The sequence below is a fragment of the Pteropus vampyrus genome, unplaced genomic scaffold (assembly GCF_000151845.1).
Source record: "Pteropus vampyrus isolate Shadow unplaced genomic scaffold, Pvam_2.0 Scaffold244, whole genome shotgun sequence".
Classification (NCBI taxonomy): domain Eukaryota; kingdom Metazoa; phylum Chordata; class Mammalia; order Chiroptera; family Pteropodidae; genus Pteropus; species Pteropus vampyrus.
Window position 1 is genome coordinate 4610404 of NW_011889025.1, and position 2316 is coordinate 4612719.

The window sequence follows — 2316 nt, forward strand, 5'->3', positions numbered from 1 at the left end:
TGTATAAAGGCAAAAGAACATTCCTGACAAATATGAACATCACCTTGGCTCTTAGCAGTTTTCACAACATATTTTTGAAAGCATGCACTTCTACCCACGCACACTCCATCCCTTTATTTATTTACTTTACTCCCCAAATCTGAGCATCTCCATTGTTTATTTTTGGAGAGAATCTCTTATATAATTTACATGGCCCACATTCTCAGAATTATGTGTCATTCGATTAGGTTGGGACAATTTTTAAAAAGTTAAAGAGCAGAGAGAGAGTTATGAAATGTATCTAATTCTAATAAATAGTAAATCTGGGCACATATGCTTTTTTTTAGCTCCACATTCTATTTGACTAGAAATTAACTCAAACTACAAAGAGAAAGAAAGGAAGAAACTTTATATGAGGGTAAATAAAAGATCTGCTTTCTTCTTAAAATAATCATCTAATAAACACCCAGTATCCAAAGCAAAGCAAGTGAGGTACCCTTTCTTCCTTCCATACAAAACATCAAGGTACCCTTGATTTGTTTTATACTTCAAAGCTGCCTTTAATATCCCTTTGAACTGATTTCACTGAGAAGAGTGTGTGCTTGGGAATGGGGATGATGAGATAGCATTTGCTGAGGAAAAACTCTATGATTTTCTCTGAGCCTTACCTCTTTTTAGGGTAGGTCCTTCACTTAACTGAACACGAGTGCCCCTATAAAGCAATCCTACCCATCCAAACTGAGTATTATTGAGAGTTTGTGCATTTCACCACTATGAATTTCTTGTGAAATACAGGCTCTAAACATCTTTTCCCAATTGGAAAGGGTGTAAGTCTGCAATTTCCCACATTAGTCACTAGATGGCAAATGTGCAACAGTAAACTGTTTTCAGAACCCCAAGGGGGGATTCAAATTAAGGATTAAGTCAGTCAAAATTGAAATGTAAGTGTTTTAAGACATAATGCAATTACTGTATCAGTGATATAAGAAATAAATTGAACACTACTTAAAACAAACATGAAGACGACATCTCTGGCAATTTTAAAACACATTCTTAAAGACAACCATTTAGATTCTTCCGTTTCTTTACAAAAATGGTCTCAATTTCAAAGACAAAGAGAATGATTAGTAGTTCAGAACAAAAACCATATATTGCAAGTAGGTAATGGAGTCCCTCTTGAACATGTTTCCAGGTTTACATTATGAGATACTTGTTGAGACTTAAAATGATCTCATGGGGCTAAATATTTATCAGGATTCCCTAGCTTTTTGGAAAGACTGTCGAAAAATGTCTAACTTGCCTATGTATCTTCATTCCATTTAACCCAGTGATTTCACATCTGGAAGACTATCTAAACAAACAATCCCAAGTACAGAAAAAAATATTTACATTAGTGCATTCTAAATGTCTATATGGTATATTTAAAAATACTGTGCTTAGAATGATGACTAGAGGAAAATATACCAAAACATTATAAATCATTTAGAACTTGTAGACTATTTTAATTCTTCCTATTTTTTCCTTATTTTCCAAATAGTCTATAATTGTTCTGAATGGCCTGTCATGAATATGTATTGTTTTATAATCTGAAAAATAAAGCAAATATCTAGAAAGGTAAAAGGTGTATTTTTAGACAAAGGCAGTTCAAGAAATTGAGAACAGGCTCAAAATTTGACAGGAGATGCATGTTTTATTATTTTATTTTATTTTATTATTATTATTAATCATTATTATTATTTTTTAGGTGAGGCAACCCTTGGTTGACCTCACAGATTGCAAGGACCTCGTCAGTTTACAATCTCTCATTTTTTTATGCCTACAGCACCCGGTCTCCCTAGGTGGTCTCCCATCCAAGTACTAACCAGTCCCGACCCTGCTTAGCTTCCGAGATCAGACGAGATCAGACTTGTTCTGGGTAGCATGGCCATAGACCAGGAAATACATGCTTTAGTTTTTCTATAATGATTCATTTTTAGGAATAATAACTAGGGGGAAAGAGGACATAGATAATAGCATCTTAAGGTAACTAAATTCCACTTGTTCAAACTAAACTAACTTTTCCTCTTTGCAAGAGAAGCATTCATTGTCTCCCAATACATGTGAGTTCATTTCTAGATAAATCTGAGTTGGGATAGAGTGAGAAGTAAAGTAGCACTACCTTTTGGATTATTGTATTCAATCTGTACTTTAATTGCATATGGGTGAATAATTAAATTTGTTTCCCTTAATTATGTCTTCTTTTCGTGATCTTCCTTCATTCAAGAATTCATTCAAAAATAATTATCAAGCATACATAGCCAGTCAAACATTGTGCTAGTTACTGAGGATACAGTAATG

At 33.7% G+C, this 2316-nt stretch overlaps 1 pseudogene; it reads right to left on the reverse strand.

Moving 5' to 3' along the window:
* Positions 1–1792: 1792 nt before the first annotated feature.
* LOC111729067 lies at positions 1793–1911 on the reverse strand (annotated as a pseudogene).
* Between the last annotated feature and the right edge of the window lie 405 nt (positions 1912–2316).